This window comes from Cibotium barometz, chromosome 1 (genome assembly GCF_041138505.1).
Source record: "Cibotium barometz isolate CiBa-2024 chromosome 1, ASM4113850v1, whole genome shotgun sequence".
In the NCBI taxonomy this organism is placed as follows: domain Eukaryota; kingdom Viridiplantae; phylum Streptophyta; class Polypodiopsida; order Cyatheales; family Cibotiaceae; genus Cibotium; species Cibotium barometz.
The window spans coordinates 24,570,913-24,591,303 of record NC_141046.1 but is presented as its reverse complement, the minus strand read 5'-3'; the positions used below and the strand labels follow the sequence as shown (position 1 = coordinate 24,591,303).

The window sequence follows — 20,391 nt, the reverse complement described above, 5'->3', positions numbered from 1 at the left end:
GAGAGAGAGAGAGAGAGAGAGAGAGAGAGTTGTATTATCTGTCTTCGAAAGACCCATAGGGACTATAAGACCGAAACATTACATCATACTCCATGTTATATCTCGCCATGGAACAAAAGAAAGAGAATGAAAATGACAATGAAACTCACAATATAACTAACTAATGAAAAACGTGAAGCAGCTTCCCAGAAACTGCCATGAAAATACATCATCATCACAGCTAGTATGATCATCCCCCCGGGGCGGGTGGAGGGTCATCTGGGATATCTAGCATGGGTGATACAAGTAGATCGGATATCGGTGACATATCCACTGGGTTGGAAGGGTCTGATCGGTGTCGGTGGAGCACATCCCATATCTGCAGCTGACGGGTAGATGGTGGGCGTCTAGCCTGCTATAAAGTAATGGCTCGGGCGAGGATGACTGTCACCAGCCTGGACATTTCCAAATATGAAAGGGGTCTGGTGAACTCCAGGATGTCTAAATATTTGGAAAGTACAAGCTTTGAGAATGGGGGATTATCCTAGAATACCAAGGACCACACTCCTAAAATTTAGGAGTTGCTATTTTTGGCCCGACTCCGATGGAAATTCTGTTCGCGTCATTACATCTGGAATTGAGTAGATACCAAGAGTTGGCAAAGTGCCTTTCACAGAATGTCTACCAGTTGGGATATTTTTAGAGAGAAAGTTTATGGAAGGACCCATCTCTTAGATTGGGACATGTGGCAAGAAAGTGGACCAAAGTGAGACAAGTGGCCTGACACCTGTTAGAAAATGGATCAAAGTGAGACAAGTGGCCTCACACTTGTCACTTCAGCTATTGTGTGGCTCTCCACTTGTCATTGTAGCCTTCTCTTGCCATTTTAGCTCATGGGAGGCCCAAATCTATAAATTGGAGCCCTCTTCATTCATTAATAGAGGCTCTCTTGCTGCACACTAGCCTCTACCACCGTTACAGGCTGCCCTAATGATGGCTACTCTCTTTCCCTCTATCTTGAAGGCTGCCCATGAAGAATACCGGCTGTTGGGGACTGTTTTGGAGGCTTCCATCGCGAAGAAATACAGAAGGCAAGGGTATTTAATCATTTATTATGATTTCTAGCCATTGTACTTGTTGTACCAGCCTTTGTACCTGCTGTACCAACCATTGTACTGGTTGTACCAATCCTTGTACTTGTTGTACCACCCATTGTACCAGCTGTACCAGCTTTTGTACTTGATGTACCAACCACTATACCTGCTGTACTAGTCACTGTACATGCTATACCAACATTTGTACTTGCTGTACCTACTGTACCAACCATCGTACCAGCTATACCAACCACTGTACCGACTATACCAACCATTGTACCTGCTATACCGGCTGAATGGAGAGTTATACTTGCTGTACTAGCTCTATTGCATGAAGACCCGTGGTTTTTGGGAAAGAATCAGTACCCACACGGAGGTATATGGATTATATTGTTGCCTTGGCATTTCTACAGCCTATGTTCCGGCTCAGTTGCCTCGTGTTGGATTGTGTTATGGCATTTGTATATGGATAATCCGACATCTCCCGTGGGGAGAGTAAGGCCCTCAAAGCTTGTACATGATATTATTCTCCTTGGGTAATAAAATACTCCAAGGGGAGGGGGGGGAATCGGCCCATTCCGGCCTCTAGCAAGTGTGTCAAAGGCCCTAGTCCCTCGGGCACCGCTGCGAGTCACAATGACTCCCCGTGGCGGTGCCCGATCTCTGTAATACGAAAAGCTAGAGCTGGTGGTTGTGTGGTGGGATCCAATCTCTCATCATCCTGAACCTGTCTCTGAACGAAACTGGTAATAGGAAACTACCAAGGTCCAGGGGGTGCTCATGGACCAGGCTCTCTGAGAAGGGACTCTCTATGTCTACGAAGCTCAAGTAGAAAGTATCCCAAGCATCACTGGTCAGAGTAAGCAATGTCCGAGTCAGTGGACCAAATCCCTCTCTAGAGAGCCAATGGAATCTCCCTCGTATCTCATAATAAGCCGAGCCATGGCAGATATGGTGTTATGGGCTACCACACCTCCAAGAGGGAACTCTACACATTCACCTAATGGATGCGTAATAGATCACAACCGTCGTGGGGTACTTATTACGAATGCTTGGATCTCAAGTCCCTTAAGACCTCCAAGCTCGCTTGTCAAGCTCCAAACTCCAAAACTCCACCTCCACACTGTCACCGTGGAGTCGCTCACACCATCACATAGACCAATCACCCTCTCTCTCTCTCTCTCATACAAGCATAAGTACACAAGCATGAAAGAGGCACAATGCTAGAATGCTCTCACTCCTTACTCTCTCTTCAGTCACAAGGGAAGAGCTCTCAATAGCACAAAGGGGGATTGTGTCTTTTTCATTATGAGAAAATGCCTTATATACAATTGGCCCTTATTCACACTTGGGCGTCCAAAACTACTTACTAGGCCTTGGGTGGCCAATATCTCATAATGCACAACCTTTATAGTGCCTTTTCATGACACTTATTAATGTCCTCAATTGAGGATCATGTTGTTAATCCAAAAGCAAACACTATATGACAGGGAAGATGAGAAACCTCAATGTCATAGTGCTAAAGCTAGAGCACAGTAGTACATAAACGCATCACCGGAAATGCCTGCAAAGATCATGTGGACATCAACTGCATCAAATCAAGGGGCATCACATAGGTTGCAATAAGAGAAGGTGTGTTATAAAATCCTCCAGTAAGGAAAGTAAATATAATACCCCCCTCAAGGTAAGCATCCAAAAGCCAAATTAAACTGCAAGTAATCCACATCAATGACAACAAGAGAGCAAAGCATAGCTCTGTAACAGTACCAGTGATAAGCATAAGAAGTGGAGCAGATATACACACGTGTAAAGGCAATAGGATCCGGAGTCATGCATGTGAGACATGCAATGTAAGCTGCAAGAGGTAAACTCATCAATGGAGAGTCTGATGAGGAAAAATCAGCAATGGTAGGGCTGATTAAAATAAAAATTCAGCAATGGGGGAATGCTGAAAATCAGGAGAAAAAGTGGGAGCTCGGGGCGGGCATCCACCAGGCTATGAGAGCATGGATAAACTCTCAACGATGCCATGATCAATGGCATGTATGGCAAGTGTAAAGATGCATAATCCCACAATAAGTAATGTACATGTGACATGTCAAAACCATGAGGACAAGCCTAACACTGGCCAAAAGTGTAGAAGGCACTCCCAGTAAACATCACATGTGAGAAAGTGACAATGTTAACACTATAGAAACAAACCCGCTCCATGGGAAAGCAACATAAAAGGCGTCTCCAGTAGACATCATATAAGAGAAAGTGTCAATGTCAACACTATAGAACCAATCCCGCTACATGGGAAAGCATCATAAAAGGCATCTCTAGTAGACATCACATATGAGAAAGCGTCTAGCATAGACAAGCATAAGTGACCATGAGGCATCACCAACTACATGTGGGCAAGTAAAATCCCCCCCTAAAATGCATCTGCCAAACAAAGCATACCAAGAAGTATTGACTATAGAGCATAGTCATCAAAGCAACCGCATCAGAAGACATCTCTGCAGGTAATGAAGATGAAATGGTTAAGGCTGATACATTTGTAGCCAAATCGGCCTGATCTGCAACTCTCGAAGAAGATGCTAGCTTCTTCTTTTTCTCTCTCAATACACTTCTTGCATTCCTCTATGGTGTGTCCTGTTTTCCTGCAATAATTAGAGCGCTTTTTCTTTTCAGGCTTGTCCTCTTTCTTGGGAGGATCCGATGGGCTAGGTTTGGCCCAGATCTATTCCCACGAAAGGGAGTAGTCATTGCTGACTCAATAGACATCATGTTGTTCCTGTTGGAAGGGGATTGCTCTTCATTGAGCAAGAGAGTCAAATGGTTGTCAAAAGTGACCGCATTGCCAGCCAACAACCGCAAAGTGGTGCCAAATGCCTGATAAGAGTCAGGCAAATTATGCAAGACTGTCTGAACAAGATAATCATCTGTCAAGACCTCATCAATGTTAATGAGCTCTTCTGGAAGGTCTTTCACATGCGTAAGGTACTGATCGATAGAGTCACCTTCAAGCATGCGGTCAATCTCAAGCTTGCCCCGAAGATAAGCTACACGAGCCTCATTGCGACATGAATACAGCTCCGCCAAGATATCCCAAGCACCCTTAGCTGTGGTGCAAGAACGAATATGCGGAATGATGTGTCTGCCGCACGAGAGAGCAATCAACGCATGGGCCTAAGCATCCCTAGCATCCCAAGTAAGCTGCTACTGGATAAGAGGAGGAGGAGAAAGTTGACCTGCAGGAGGGTGAGCGCGAATCACTCCACCTTCTGCTGGAGCAGGTGCGAGAGGATACTCCTCAGCGACATCCACGAATAACCATACATTCTTGGCACCCAATACATGACGCATCATATAAGCCCACATAGGGTAGTTATCCCCATTGAGCTTGTCCTCTTGAGACAGCATGCCAAAAAGGTCATTGTTACTGTTGGCCATGACGACACAGCCAATCTATCACCGGTCACCACAAGAGTAGACAATGCCCAGCAAAACTGTAAGAATGTGGGAGAGAAATAGCAAGATGATCAATGGACTGAAAGGGAACTCCTTCACCACAAGAAATACATATGCATGTCCCAAATTTGCAAGTTTACCGCACGATAATGCAAATCTGTCAAAATGTCCACAATGGCATACATATACTGCAGCAAACCACAAATGTATACATGTGACATGAAAAACACGATCAGTTGACACCTGTAAGAGCTGCAATAAGGTATCAAAATCTGCTAGAAATCCCCATTGTTGCATACATAAGTGCACAACTCCCAACAAAATCAAAGGTAAATAGATCGAATGCTGCAAAAATGGGCTCAATGTAGAAAAGCCCCAATTTTTGGGTAGCCAATTAGGCAAAATCAATGATTTCGAGAAGAGGAAAAAAATAGCAGAAGAAATCGAAACCACTCCGCTCGCCTGCAAACGTGCCAAATCTGCTAGAACCTCCAAATTTTTGATACATATATGCACCAAACTTGTAAATCTAAGAGAAATCCCCAAAAAATGTTCACATAGACCTGTAGATCCTTGTGAAATAGGCACGAATATGAGTAAAACCTATGATTTGAGTTGTAAATCTCGCAGTTGATGCAAAAAGCCCCAAATTTTAACATACGAAATGTGCCCAAGCCTGCCAAATTCAGGTCAAAATCTACCAAATCCCACAAACCTATAAATATGTAAACCTATATGGGCTGAAATTTTTGAAAATTTTCAAATGCCCCAAATTTTGCATTGTGCAAGTAGACACACATCTGTACGTCGTCAGCTTCGTGGATGCTTGTCTGGTACAGTCGGGCCATGCTACACAGGGCACCAAGGCGGCGCAGGGCAATAGCTTGGCAGCACAAGGCAAGGCAACAGCTCTCAACTCTGCAAACAGTGCACAGTTCAAGGCAAAGACAGTTCTACGTATATGCGTAGAATAGCAACGCGCAAAAGAAAAAAAGGCATTAATGCGTGTCTAATGCGTGCGATACGCTGACGAAAGGCTGAAGGGCAACAGGGAAAACCCTAACCAACAGGCTCTAATACCAATGTTGGGTATGCGAGTAGCTTGCCTGCACACACACACACACACACACAAGCTCGAATAGCAAACGTAAGAGAGATTAGCTGCTGGAAAAATGTACTTGATAATAATAATAATGAAAGTACTAAAAGCCTAGGGCTAAGTGCCCAACACACAAAAGTGTGTTAACACAGAAAAAAATTTCTCCAACCAAGGTGGTTCCAAACGTAGTGAACGATACGTTTAGTACTTTTGGAAAACGTGTTAAAAAGATTCCAAACGCAGTGAACGTTGCCCCCGATATATATGTATATAAAATTTATAGTTTACTTATAAACTTTTGAAATATGAAGTTTGAAGATTCATCAATGAACATTAAAGCACTTACTAATACTATACAAACTTGAATTTCAATTTTGCACAACTTACAACTTACAAGTCAATGAAGTCACAAGTGACAATGGCATCTATGGAATATGCACAAAAAGCAATCAAGAAAATGGAGAAATGTCAAGACAAGTCACGACTCGAGAGTTATAGTATATATTTCAAAACTCAAGCACAATACGAATAAAATTTCAGCCTCTGTGTAGGGGTCCGGGGAGGTGCAGCAAAGAGAGCCTTGTCGAGGAGAGAGAGACTTGCAGGAGGGGGGGGGGGGAGAGAGAGAGAGAGAGAGAGAGAGAGAGAGAGAGAGAGAGAGAGAGAGAGAGAGAGACTGACTCTGAGTGACTTGGGGCCTTGGGCAATGAGCGCACACTAAAGCACGACCAAAGAAGCCCAGCACGTCAGCACGACCAGCCCACGAGCGCCCGCCACCGAAGAGAGAGAGAGAGAGAGAGAGAGAGAGAGAGAGAGAGAGAGAGAGAGAGAGAGACGCACGCACGCACGTAAGAAACCCGAAAAAGAAACTGGATGTTGACCTGCATGGGTTTTTTTTACCTACATTAATCAAAATCCCAAGGACCCACGTTCACTAACATTTCAAAACGTTAGTGAACTTTTCAATCGTTCTAAACGTTTGGATAAGATCCAAACAGCGTTTGGATGCAACCTTGTGTCCAACCACCACAGGACAAAAAATGCTCGTGATTGTTGGGTTTTATGCTGTGTATGCACCCAGAGGAGTGCTAGTGATCATCAGTAGATTACTGGGGCACTTTTTACTTCAGTTAGTGGAGGTTTTTTCCCCCAGTTTAGCTTAGTTTCACTTATAAACAGTTTATAAGTGTTTTGGTCCACCCGACACGTTTTATGGCCGGACATGTGAACACATCTTTTAGGTCACATTATTATGTGGCTATTGTACTTCACATTATTAACTGAATACACAACAAGAGTCCTGTTCTCTCTCTGCGTCCCCACGCTTGTGTTTGCAGTACCTCCAAACCCTAACCCTAACAGCTGAAAGCCTTCATTTGGTATCAGAGCCATCCGTACAGGCCATCTCCACCAGTCACCCTCGCCGTCAACTGTCCGTACGAATTCGCTAACAGCTACTGTCCTTCGCCCTACAACTCTGCCTGCCCGTACTGTTTCACCTCTGCGCAGCAAGACAAGTGCTTCCGTACAAGTCAGCGCCGCCTTCAGTACCGTACTGTACCTGCATACATTCGACTACAGCTGCCGTGTACCTGCTCGCCCAACTCCGTAAAGCACTAGTCGACTATTTCCGTACTGTCCTTGCTACGAGTACCTGCAGCTAACGTACGACGTGTACCTGCTGCCCTGCTCCGTACAATGCTCCGTACAGACCACGACTGCAACCATAAAGTCAACGTACCTGCACAGTACAGCCGACCAGAATCTGCTACGTCAACAGTCGATTGCAGTTTCGCCTTCTGCTTCCATACTGTACCTGCTCGCCCTGCTTCCGTACAGCACCTCGACTGTAGCTGCTGTGTACCTCCACAGTATAGTCGACTGTACTACTGCTCAGCAAGCATTACATATTTTGAATTTTGGGCATTTTTATTTTCTCTGTGAAAATCTTCAGGCAGATACAGGCAGACTTTCTTGCAAAGAAAACTCTACAGGTTTCTTGCAAGGTTTTGGGTGCAGTAATTTTGGGCAATTTTTGGGCATTTTGGCACTGTGTAAGCCATTTTTTGCTGCTCTACTCAGTGACTGGTGCATTGTGTTGCACATTCAGAGGATTGAGAGTGCAGGCATATTTGGGTTAACTGTATTCAGTGGAGTACAGTTGCTTTCAGGGATCATGCTATTGGGTTTTTTGATACACCGGTACAACATTGTGCATTGGCATAATGGCAAATCAACAGCAGAGTGATGTATTCACGTATTTGTCTAAGGAAGACAAATTGGACGGCACGAACTACTCCTTGTGGAGTTTTATGCTGAAAAATGTGCTTGTGGCAAAAGGTCTTTGGGATTTTGTTAGTGGTGATGAACCACATCCAGGTCCATTGGCTCCAGAGACTCCTCCCCAAGGGGGTGCTCGTGGGGACGAGGACAACAGGTACAGGCTCCAGGTCAGTCATTGCCTGTTCAAAGAACAAATGCTCAGAAGACATGGGATGCCAGAGATGCACAAGCCTTGTCACTCATTGCATTGTCAGTACAGAGGTCTATTATACCTCATATTCGTTCAGCTGGCTCTTCACAGAATGCATGGGTGATTTTGGAGCAGATGTATGCTGCTTGTAATGAGGCTCGGATCTCGTTTTTGAAAAGAGAGCTGGAAAATCAGAAAATGCATTAAGGAGATGATATGTCTAGCCACTTAAACAAGCTGCACGATTTGAGAGAGCAACTCATCAATGTGGATGAGATTATTCCTGAGACACAGCTTGTGTCCACTATCTTGCACTCTTTGCCAAGATCTTACTTGGCTTTTCATACCTCTTTGAACCTCAGCATGAGGAATGCTGTTGAACCCCTCAAGTATCAGGAACTTGTTGCTCTCTTGCTACAAGAAGAGCAAATGAGGAAGAATATGAATTTGAACACAAGTGTTGAACAAGCATTTACTACAGGTCAAAAGGGGAAAGGCAAATCTCAGCCAAAGAGTTCAAATCAGAATTCAGGTGATGGTGGTTCAGGATACCAAGAAAAGTGATGGACAGCCCAAGAAGAAGGGCAAATGTCATTACTGTAAGAAGCCAGGTCACAACATCACAGAGTGTAGAAAGAGGATTGCTAAAGAGAAGGCAAAAGAATCTGGGATATCTGTAAATGATGCCTCTAAAGCTCCTCCAGAGACTGCTTCTTTTGTTGAGGACAAGCATTACTGTTTCTATAGATGCAGCTATGATGCCTCTTGGTCTTCACAGGCACTCAGTATGACAGAGCATGCATGTACTTGGTATTTTGATAGTGGTGCTTCAAAGCATATAACATCTCGCAGGGATTTGTTTTGTCATGTAGGCCCTGCCCCTGTTGGCAAAACTGTGCAGTGTGCCAACAATGCTTCATATCCAGTTCGTGGCATTGGGGAGATTCAGCTCAGAGCCAGTGATGGCTCTATTCTTCGCCTTACAGATGCCTTATATGTACCAGGAATAAAGAAGAATTTGTTGTCCATTTCTTCTTTAGCACATTGTGGTATGCAAGTCCACTTTGATGATGACAAATGCATGGTCAGAGACAAAGCTAATGCCTTGACCTTGATGCTTACTGGTACATTATGTCATGGACTTTATCAGTTGGATGCATTTCAGCCAGTGGATCAGTCTGCTTATAATGCATTCACTCCTACTCCAGCTATGGTTGATGCGGAGTTATGGCATAAATGTCACACATGTTGAATTCCTTTCTTGAGAGTAGAGGTATAAAACATCAGTTTACTACTCCTTATACTCCACAGCAGAATGGGGTTCCAGAAAGGAAGAATCGGTCACTCATGGAGATGGCCAGATGTATGCTAAAAGCAAAGAGGCTACCACATATCTTTTGGGTGGAAGCTGTCATGTGTGCTTGTCATATTTTGAATCAATGTCCTACAAAGGCATTGGTTTCCATTACTCCTTTTAAGGCTTGGCATGGCCGCAAGCCTTCGGTATCACATTTTCGTATTTTTGGGTGTCTTGCATATGCACACATACCCAAAGAGTTGAGGAGGAAGTTGGATGATAAAGCCACAAAATGCATTTTTGTTGGGTATAGCCGTGAGAGCAAGGGCTACCGGTTATATGACCCACTATCCAGGAAGATATTCACTGGTCAGGATGTGATTTTTGATGAAAAATCAGAAATATCCATCGCTGGTTATGATGCAAATCAGGCTGAAAATGATGTGTTTGAAGGTCTACTACCTATGGAGTTTCATTCCACAGTTGGTGATCCAACTCATGAGGGTACAAGACAGCCAGCAAATCATGAAGGTGGTGCAGAAATTCAGCAGCAAATTGAGCCAGAAGCTGAACCAAATATGGGGCAGCAGGCACCACAGGTCAGACACATACCTAGATGGTATTTGAGGACATTACAGGACAGCCATCTAGAGGGTCCTCTTGCTGGTCGTACTCGTAGGGAGACACGGACCAATGAACATGCACACATCATGGATTTGAATATGGTTATGGCAGCCAGTTTACAGGATGATGATGAGCCTGATTCATTTGTGGATGCACGAGACAATGTGCATTGGAACAAAGCCATGCAAGATGAGCTTGAATCTATTAAAAGGAATCAAACATGGGATTTGGTTGATCTGCCCAAAGGCACGAAAGCAATTGGTACTAAGTGGGTCTATAAGTTGAGAAGACATGCAGATGGATCCATTGACACATACAAAGCCCGTCTAGTTGCAAAGGGCTATGCACAGAAGAAGGGCATTGATTATGAGGAGACATTTGCTCCTACATCCCGTATGTCGACACTTAGGTGTGTCATTGCATTGGCTGCACATCGTGGTTGGGTTGTTCACCAGTTGGACATAAAGACTGCTTTCCTACATGGGGACCTCGAGGAGGAAGTTTATGTATATGAGCCCATAGGTTTTGCAGAACATGGTCATGAAGGGAAAGTATGCAGGCTGAAAAAGGCCTTGTATGGTTTGAAACAAGCTCCAAGAGCTTGGTATGCAAAAATAGATGCTTTCCTACTCACTCAAGGATTTGTGAACAGTCCATCAGAAGCCACCTTGTATGTAAAGAAAGAAGAGACAGATCTGCTAGTCATCAGTCTTTATGTAGATGATCTCTTGCTCATGGCATCTAATGATGACAAAATTGCAGCTTTTAAAGAGATACTGCAACAGACATTTGACATGTCTGATTTGGGGCTTGTACACTACTATTTGGGCATACAGTCTGTGTAGGATCACAGAGGCATTGGGTTGTTGCAATCTTGGTATGTTGCTAAACTTCTGGAGAAGTTTAAATTTCAGGATTGCAAGCCTATTAGCACTCCTATGGAGCCAGCGATGAAACTGTCACTACAAGATGACAGTATTTCCTTTGATGCCACTACATATGCTCAGGCTGTTGGGTGCCTTATTTACTTGTGTACTACACGGCCAGATATTCAGTAAGCAGTCTCTCAGTTGAGCAGATTCATGCACAACCTGCGGTTGTCACATTGGCAAGCAGTGAAGCGTGTATTCTGATATTTGCAGGGTACCTTGTCTCTTGGATTGCTTTCTCCTGAGGGGGGTGACATGCAGTTATACGCTTACAGTGATTCAGATTGGGCTGGTGATTTTGATACCAGACATTCCACTAGTGGAAATTGTTTCTTTCTTGTCTCTTCATGCATTTCTTGGCTAAGCAAGAAACAGACCACAGTGGCCACTTCGTCTCCTGAGGCAGAGTACAGAGCAGCCTACACTACTACTGTTGGGTGTGTTTGGCTGCGTCGTCTCATGACTGATATGGATATTTCAATGGAGGAGCCTTCACCTATCTATACTGATAGTCAGAGTGCCATTGCTGTGGCCAGGAATCCTGTGTTTCATGCTTGCACGAAACACATTGAGATTCACTATCATTTTGTTCGGGAGAGACTCCAGGCAGGTGATATCAGTCTGATCTACTGTCCTACAGATCAGAATGTGGCAGACATCTTCACCAAGGCATTACCACGTCCGAAATTCGAAGCATTCCGCACTGCTTTGAATTTGTTTCCTTTAGGTGGATGATGTACAGTGATCACATATCACTCCAGGGGGGTTTGTTGGGTTTTATGCTGTGTATGCACCCAGAGGAGTGCTAGTGATCATCAGTAGATTACTGGGGCACTTTTTACTTCAGTTAGTGGAGGTTTTTTCCCCCATTTTAGCTTAGTTTCACTTATAAACAATTTATAGGTGTTTTGGTCCACCCGGCACATTTTATGGCCGAACATGTGAACACATCTTTTAGGTCACATTATTATGTGGCTATTGTACTTCACATTATTAACTGAATACACAACAAGAGTCGTGTTCTCTCTCTGCTTTCCCACGATTGTGTTTGCAGTACCTCCAAACCCTAACCCTAACACTTGAAAGACTTTAGTGATGAGTAAGCTGGGTTCACACCTGAACTAGCCAGGAGTGGCCGGGTGGACATGACCAACAAGCACCACATCCATGTGTCGTCTGAGCTCCATCAAGTACATGCCCAAGCACCTCTGATCCTCAAACTGTATCACCCCTGGGCCTCATCCTCTACTGCTCCTGTGGTGCATACTGTGCATGTCCTCTCCTCATGTGGGATATCCTCAACTCTGCCAATCTCTACTCTAAGGCAGTGGGAGGATACCCTGAGCTTGCCGATCGTGATACGCATAGCATGTGACGTGTGTATCTGTATATATCCCGGGATCTCAAAGAATCCATCCTCGGAGTCTCAAGAAGTGATCTCTATAGAACTCACACTTCTTACCAATCTCTGACGGAGACACCCATGTCTAGTGTATGTGTAGCCCGGGTAGATCTAATCAAATGATCCAATTGATCTGTTGTCATGATGAGAGAACAAGGTAGGGGGAAATGAAATTGGGGGAGGGGAGGGGGGGGCGGCAATCCATCTGTATAACATGTGCATGAAACCACTCGATTACCTCAAAGTACCATGCATGTGTTAGTAATGGTGGTGGCAGTGTCGCTGAGGAGAAGGGCAGACAAGCTCGTCTCAATTGCTCCATCTTCCTCTCACAGTATAATTGCCTAGGGAACTCTAGTGCTAGTCGTGGGAGGCGATCTCTCTCAAGCGTGTATACATGTTGAATATAAGTGATAGTCTGGAAAAGGGCATATGTAACGGAAATCGAGACTCTTACAAGACTATCATGATTGGCCATGCAATGGCCAAGGTTTATGGAGGAGTACTAGAGTCCAAGATCAACTCCTGGTAGGGATGCTTGGACACAAAGCATCAAGGCACACAGGATTTAGGAGAAGCTACTCCACACTTGACCACATCTTTATCCAATGGGCCATCATAGACAAGGCGAAGGCATACAAACGACATGTATATTGCTGCTTTGTGGATTTCTGCAAAGCCTTTCACCCTCTGCCTCGGTCCCACTTGTTGGGATGACCACTTTCAATCGGGCATGATGTTAGGTGTGGTAGCTTTATACGAGGCAATGTTTGGCAAAGTACAGGCACCGCTCTATGGGCTCTAACTTCATCTGCACACTATTGGGGACAAATAGGTCTGCCCACTCTCTCCTACACTATTTGGTTCCTATATTGATGAGATCTCACTCTTTATGGGGACAGATTTACAGGTGGAGGCTCACGGTTAGCCAAGGAAGTGGTGTCCATTCTATTATATGGAGATAACGTTGTTATGATCTCAATCTCTGCAAAGAGATTGCACAGACATTTCAATGCACTCCACAGGTTTTTCAATGACAGAGAGACCTCATGGTCAATCTTGGCAAAACCAAGATCACCGTCTTCAACACATCATATCGGGTCAAGTCAAGCCTATCTTTCTCATACAAGGGAGCCCAAGTGGAGATTGTTTCATCTTATGTGTACCTTGGGGTTATTCTTCCAAGCCTTCTCTTTTCCATGAATGTACGTTTCGCGAGAGGACGTGCATCCCTCGCCCACCTAGAGAGGCATTGTTCCCATCCCAATTCCGAGAACCCCACACCAAGTGTTGGTTGATTGATATTTGTCGCGATAGCATCGATGTATGGTACCCCCTTATGGGACCAGTTCTTAGTGAGGTAACCTGGAAGAGCATAGAGAGATTCCAAGTGATGATTATCTCACGTATGATCATGAGTAAGCCATCTCTGCCACACGAGATTGTGCTGACAAAGTTTGGAGCCACCCCTTTGGTCATAGATGCCCTCTTTCAAACCATTACATATCTTCATCATGTATACACACTTGACAACGATGGCCCGAGTCGTTGATGTAGTTACATTGGAATAGACAAAGCAAATCATGGTACTCTCAACTGTTTAATTGGTTTGATGGACGTGGCCTACAGAAGGACACCCTTCCTACCTTCCAGTACAGCTTGGATTCTTCGTTTTTGGATCTCTCACCACCAAGGAGAGACCGTCTCATTTCCATTGTACTTGCTAGGGCTCCAACGAGCCAAACATGGGTGTCTCCACCAGCCTGCAGCACGAAACCTCAGTTTAACACCAAGCCTTTTTTAAGACTTTCAGAGAACGGGTTCATTGAGGGCCCAAGGTACTTACATATGCACATGCTGCATGCAATGCGGATAACGACTGGCCTGCAGAGGGTAACTTCTCATTGTCCTAGGGTTGAGTCCGGCACAGCCAAGGGCTTCCCACAAGATGCACATACATGCAGATTATACATCACTAGTGAGGTGGAGGATGAGGAACACTATTTGTTCATATGCCACCCTACTACCAGATCTGAGGGAGATTTCAGAGTCTCTTCCATGACAAATTCATGACCCTCGCGGGTTATGTCGCATGAGAACCAGAGGACACGAGGTGTTTAGGCATGTATTTACCAGAGCTTCTCCACAACAAAGATGTATTGCTGAAGCACCACTCCGAGAGACAGAGCCAACAAGGCCCCTCCCATGCCTCCATAGCATAGTCACAAGGGAACGGGAACGTTTTGGGGAACGGATGACTGTTTGGAACGGGAACGAAAAGCTTGAATAAAAGGGAACGGAATCGGGAACGCCACATCATTGCATAAATGTGTTTATAAATTTACTTTATATATCTGTAAATGCTTTGGAAAGAGGCATAGTAAAGAAAGAACCTCAAACCATCTCAGTAGTGGCCATGATAATGCATAGATGTGTTCTACATGATACATAGTTCACTTATATTTCTTACATGGTCTGCGGTGCCATTTTGGAACGGGAACGGGAACGGCTATCTCTATGGAACGTGTTCCCCCGTTCCAAGAGCTTGGAACGACGTTCCCTTGTGACTATGCTCCATAGATTGCTTTGATTCACATCCACCGCCTATAGTTGCCAAATAGGAGTGGCAACTACATGGACGCATGATCCTGTCACCATTTGGCCACCCAATTGGTCCACCCGTGCTTTCTCATCATGTATGTACGTTGGATTAGTGTCATGGCAGTTGTATATGCCGGGGATTGATGCCACTCATGTGATACTGTGGACTTGGCTTTCCATTGGGACTTGTGTCTCTATGTACATGCTCGGAAATGCCGGGAGGATTGGTGTTCCATTGGGTCTGGTACCTCATGTACTTGCCTGGAACACCTCTATTTTGGTATAGTCTCATGAACGGGGTTGTCCATACCAATGCTGCAATAGCATCTTTATGTGCTTGCTTGCAATTGAAATTGCGTGTTGTTTTCAAGCTTGGTTGACCAATGTGTAGTTTCGAGTAAGGGAACACCAGCAACGCGAACCGTGCGTGTGAAACTGTCTGCTGACATGGTTATGTGGCATGTGACAGGTGGTAAGTATTGGTCATAATCCTAGCCTTAGGAGTTAGTACTAATTTATAAGTGAGTTTGTACACACTTCATTAAGTTTTGGGCGACCAAAACTCACTTATAAATTATGACCAACCCTTTGTTCACACACACCGATGTCCCAAGGTGGACAAAACCCAATGTCCACCGCCTAGACCTTATCCCCTTTGTACAAAGGGAGTAACCAGCCATGTGTCCACTCTAGCTTGCTCCACAAAGCACCTGCCTGCCACCTACACTAGACAACTCACCACCTCACTCCTCCTCCTCTCTCTAGAGATTGGCGCCTCCTTCATGAGGGCATTTGGGCTGTATTTTCTGCGCTTTCTCCTTCCAAGTCCATATCCAAGCTTGCTAAGGTGTTTCTCAAGCTTCCAAGAGTGTTTCTGGGTGCTAATCACTCTCCTACACACTCCCAATGATTGAAATTCAACAAAACAGCTCTCTTTATTGCTGTAATTTCTGATCTTTTTACTGAAAACCCTAATTTCAGCCCTCCTTTCTCAAGTTGAACCATAGGGGAAGCTTTCCGAGGGTTCCCTTCATCCTCTTGAAGACTTTTGTCGCGAAGAAATGCGGCAAAAAGAAGATCTCATCACTCCATGGACTTCCATCGCAAAGACTTCCGCTGTCATTGACTCTACTTACAATTGGTAAGCTTTTATGCTTAAATATGGAAGCAAGTAGCAGGAGGGAGGAACCGGATCACAAGATCACATATCCTGTGTAGTGTTCTCTTGTCCTACGTGCTCTCTTGCAGATTGTTGCTACCATGTGTTAGTGGAACAATAGAGAGCACATGGTAGGGAACATGGGCACTTCAGAGGTAGTGTGAGTTGCAAGTCTACATCGACAAACACTTGTTTACAATACTGCATTCATATGCATTGGTATGGAAATCTACTCAGAAATGCCCATGACACTATGTACTTGATTCTCCCAAGATCAATATACTTTATTTGAAGGAGGGGCCAGTCGCTTCGGCTCATTGTGTGTCTCTTGTCAATTCAGCAAATTACTTCTTGTATTGAGCATGTGTCCATCAAATCTTAGTGTATTTAAGTGTATTGATTAGCATTTCCCCGCCTCTCTTCGCTGCCCGCCTGCGCCCCTCCCCCCCCCTCGCTGTTCGCCTCTCTCTGTTCGCTGCCCGCCTGCGTATCTTCTCCCTCGCTCTCTCTTCGCTGCCCGCCTGCGCCCCCCCCCCCTCTCTCTCTCTCTCTCTCTCTTTTGCCCCTGTGCCAAGTTCGCTTCCCCTTTCGCCTCTCCCATTTCGCCCCTGTGCCAAGTTCACTTCTTCCAATTTCGCCTCTGCCCCGCCTCTCTCCCATTTCGCCCATGTGCCCAGTTCGCTTCTTCCCATTTCGCCTCTGCCCAGTTCGCTTCCCCTTTCGCCTCTCCCAGTTCGCCCCTGCCCAGTTCGCATTTCGCCTCTGCCCAGTTCGCTTCCCCTTTCGCCTCTCCCATTTTGCCCCTGTGCCCAGTTCGCTTCTTCCCATTTCGCCTCTGCCATGCCTCTCCCATTTCGCCCCTGCCTGCCCTGTACGCCACACAGTTCTGCTGGCAATGGCCAGTCTATCTATCCGTTAGGCTGTCCGGGCATTTCGCCCCTGCCTGCCCTGTACGCCGCACAGTTCTGCTGGCAATGGCCAGTCTATCTATCCGTTAGGCTGTCCGGGCCCCTTTCCACACCCACCCTTGCTCAGACCCCCAAGGCAGCAGCATAACTCTCTCTCTCTCGCTTCTTCAATGGCTTCCCCCTTGCGCAACCCGATGAAGGCGACCTTTATGGTCACAAACAAGAGGATAACAAATGTGGAAAAGGAAATGAAGGAATGGAAGGCAGAGATGGAGGGATGGTGGAAGGAGAAAGCCAACTTTCTCCAAATGGTATTCAATGAGGGTAAGCGGTGGAAAGAGGAGAAGGAGGACCTCTCAGCGGAAGTCAAAGACCTTCACGGGGAAGTCAACACGCTCAAAGGCATAATTTCAGCTCTTCAGAGGGAGCTTGCAGAGGCCAAGGCAAATGGTGGACTTGAAGAAGGTAAATTCAGCCATCAATGATAGAAGAGCTCAAGGTTATCAAAGAACAAGTACGGGCAATTAGGAAGAAGAGAAGCAACATGAAGCAAAGACTTCCTCATGGGTGGAAGTCATCACCAAGACGCAAAAGAAGATGGATGAAGCGGAGAAGTGGATAGAGGTCGCCAAGAAGGGTAAAGGTAAGGAAATAACAACCCCTACACCTACAATCATTAACATGACTTTGGAAGAGGAACAACGAAGACGTACACGTGCTTTGCATGTGAGGATTACCGACCTTAAAGACACGGATAAAGTTGAAGAGGAGGTGAAAGAGCTTATGGTGTTGATGGGGATTGACAGTCCGGCACACGCAAAAGCTTGGAGAGTGGGCAAAAAAAGCGGAGGCAACGTGGAAACAACAAAGGAAAGAGCTCTCATACTTCGCTTCCCCTCTATTGAGGCGAAGAAGGAGTTCTTGAAGAGACGACCCACTTTAAAGAATACAGGCATTTTTCTTGGTGATGATCTTACTCTTTCACAGCTCGCACATATGAAGGAAGTTATGCCAGAGATTAGAGCGGCAAGAGAAAAGGGAAAGATAGCATTTTATAGAGAAGGGAGGGTGGTCATCGTGGAGCGACGCTCTACATGACGGTGCGAGACCTATGGGACCAAATTAAAGCTGGCAGCCTGGAACTGCAATGGATCCCTCAGACTTGATGTAGGTGCCTTTGAGGACAGCTTTAGAGATAGAGATATAGTCTTCTACTCGGAGACTCACCAGGCTCCTGGTCAGATGATGCCACAGGTGACAGGATACAGATGGGAGACAGCTTGCAGAGTAGGGACGAGATCGGTACACAGTAGTAGAGGATCAGGAGGGGTGGCAGTTCTTTTCAGGGAGGAGCTGCAACCGCTTATACACATCATTCGGAGAGATGATCAGGCCAGATATATGTGGGTGAGACTGAGGGCCGACACAGGCAGATTCCTGTATATTGCCATATGCTATTTTGCTCCTCGTACATCGACATATGCAGCACCTAGAGGACAGTCTCCTTTCTCTGTGCTAGATGATGACATATGGGAGTTCTCTAGGGATGGAGACATCATCCTGTTAGGGGACTTTAATGCCCGGACGGGCAACCGCCAGACAGCCTTTTATGATACCTCGGAGGAGATGCTGAGAGAGCTGGACACTCTGGATATGGGATTAGACAGACGCTCACAGGATGTGGAGTGCACAGAGTATAGGAGATATTTGGTAGATATGGGGACTGCACATGGGTTGGCCATACTTAATGGCTTGCAGAGGTTTCCGTCAGCAGCTGGATTTACTTGCTTTCCACATAGACATGGTGCTAGCACAGTGGATTATGTTATGGCTATGCCCAGCTTTGTTTCATGCATTGAGGACTTCATAGTTGGATCTCGGCCCATTGGGGTAGTAGTGGATCATGCATTGTTGACATTGACTATCTTTTTTCACTTCACCACAGCTCAGAGGACACGAGGGGCAGATCACACTCGATACACTTTTACCTCAGAGACTGATGCTGTCTACACAGATGGGATTTATAAACGTCTGTACACAGAGGAGCCAGGGAGACCTTTGGAGGAGTTGACCTATATACTGACAGAGACATTACATAATGCAGCGAGAGAGGCATATCCACATACTCAGCCTGGACAGAGACAGCGTTCTAGATGTATGCCCCAGAACAGCTGGTATGATGAGGAGTGCAGAGAGACCAGAGCCCGACTGCAGCGGGAGGTTGCTTTGGGAGTCACTACTCACCGACAGTCACGTATTGCCTTCCGACGTCTTGTGCGAAGGAAGAAGCGGGCCGGCCTTGCTCAGCTAGAGCAGGGATTATACCAGCTGTTCTTGAGCCAGGATTCGAGGGAGGCTTGGCGTCTGTTTCATGAGTCCTCCCCTGCTTTGGCCATCACTTCTACAGAGGTCTGGGGTAGTTATGCAGCATCTCTATATACAGTTCCTGGACAGACACCTTTTCCTGACCCGCCAGCACCATGCCCACAGACATGTACTTTCTTTACCGCAGAGATGGTAAGGAAGGCCATTGATAGGATGAAGACTGGGAGAGCATATGATCATGATGGATTGGTCGCTGAGCACTTTATTCATGCGAGAGACATGCTGGCAGAGCTTCTAGCAGTGATGTTCAATCGTGCTATGTGCGAAGGCTTACCCGAGACTTGGAGTAGGTCCACCATCGTGCCTATCTTCAAGTCAGGGGACCCTATGGAACCAGGGAATTATCGCACTATTATGATTGGTCACACACTAGCACGATTGTATGCATCCATTCTTGAGCAGCAGTTGAGTAGATGGGCAGAGAGAGTTGGCATTCGAGCAGAGGGACATGCAGGGTTCAGGAGAGGTTTCTCTACTCTTGACCACATCTTGACTCTCCGGGCCATTATTGAGGAGGGCAGGTCGCATGGGCGACGGATTTATTGTAGCTTTGTGGACTTCCACAAAGCATTTGATACAGTGCCCAGAGCCAGATTGATGAGGCGATTACAGGAGATGGGGGTACCCACAGAGCTCATATGGGGGATTATGGCTTTATATAGATCAGTTGTGCAGGACAGGTACGCACCCCAGAGGGGGTCTCTACTTTGGTTCACTCCACTATAGGAGTGAAGCAAGGTTGCCCGTTATCTCCTTCACTGTTTGGTATGTATGTGGATGAGGCTTCTGACTACATTGAGAGATTGGGGGACAGAGGAGCCCAGCTAGCAGGTACATGGATCCCACTATTGTTATATGCTGATGATATTGTGTTGATCTCTGATTCCCCTGAGGGTATGCAGCGTCATCTGGATGCTTTACATGAGTTTGCACATGATAGTGGATTGTCTGTCAACCTTGGCAAAACCAAGGTTATGGTGTTTAA

The 20,391-nt window shown here is 45.7% G+C and overlaps 1 protein-coding gene across 11 annotated transcripts in view; it reads right to left on the bottom strand.

The window, feature by feature from the left end:
• The window catches only part of LOC147641769 (regulatory-associated protein of TOR 1-like), a 118,069-nt gene that overhangs the window by 35,969 nt on the left and 61,709 nt on the right, over positions 1–20,391 (bottom strand). The window lies entirely within an intron of this gene.